This window comes from Neophocaena asiaeorientalis, unplaced genomic scaffold (genome assembly GCF_003031525.2).
Source record: "Neophocaena asiaeorientalis asiaeorientalis breed wild unplaced genomic scaffold, Neophocaena_asiaeorientalis_V1.1 scaffold46, whole genome shotgun sequence".
Taxonomy (NCBI): domain Eukaryota; kingdom Metazoa; phylum Chordata; class Mammalia; order Artiodactyla; family Phocoenidae; genus Neophocaena; species Neophocaena asiaeorientalis.
In genome coordinates, this window is record NW_020175393.1 from 9,865,463 (window position 1) to 9,866,165 (window position 703).

The following is a 703-nucleotide window of genomic DNA, read 5'->3' on the forward strand; positions in this document are numbered from 1 at the left end:
CGCGGAGATAGCGGCACAGATTCCGGTTCCGAGTGATAACGAGCCGAGAGGGGAGAGGGGCATCCAGACAGAAAAAAGCGGTGGGGGAAGCGGAGGGGGCAGCGGAGGGCGGGGGCTGGGAAGGTCTGAGCAGACGAGGGGATTGGAGACAGGAACCGGGAGCGGGCTCTGTAGGAAGGAGTTGAAAGATGGGCAACGCAGAGGGAGGTCAGGACACTGGAGGGGCCGGGGAACGCAGTCGGACGGAGAGGGACATGGAACAGCGCCGAGGGGCGTCCTCGAGCACGGCGGCGACTAGGGGGCTGGTTCCCGGCAGCGAGCAGTCTCTGCCCCCCACCTCCAACTCCCCGCAGGACTTGCTCCCGCATCCCCTTCCTACCTCCACGGCACTCGGCTCGGCCGCGGCGCGGGGCCTGGGCACCCCAGAACGCCCCCAGCCCAGCGCGCCCCTGCCCTCGCGGTCCTCACCTCGGGCTGGGAGGCGGCGCGCCCCGGGGCGCAGAGCGAGGCCGGATCCGACGGACTCAGCTGAAGGGCTGGGCCGGGGCGCTGGACCGCCCTTAGCGGGTCGCGGGGCCAGGCGCCCAGGCGGCTGCCATGCGAGCCAGCGCTGGGGAATCTGGGGCTCAAGGCGACCCCGAGCGGCGGCGGCGGCGGCTCTTCGCACGCGCTCAGGCCGCCTGCCAGGCGCGGCGTGTGCCGG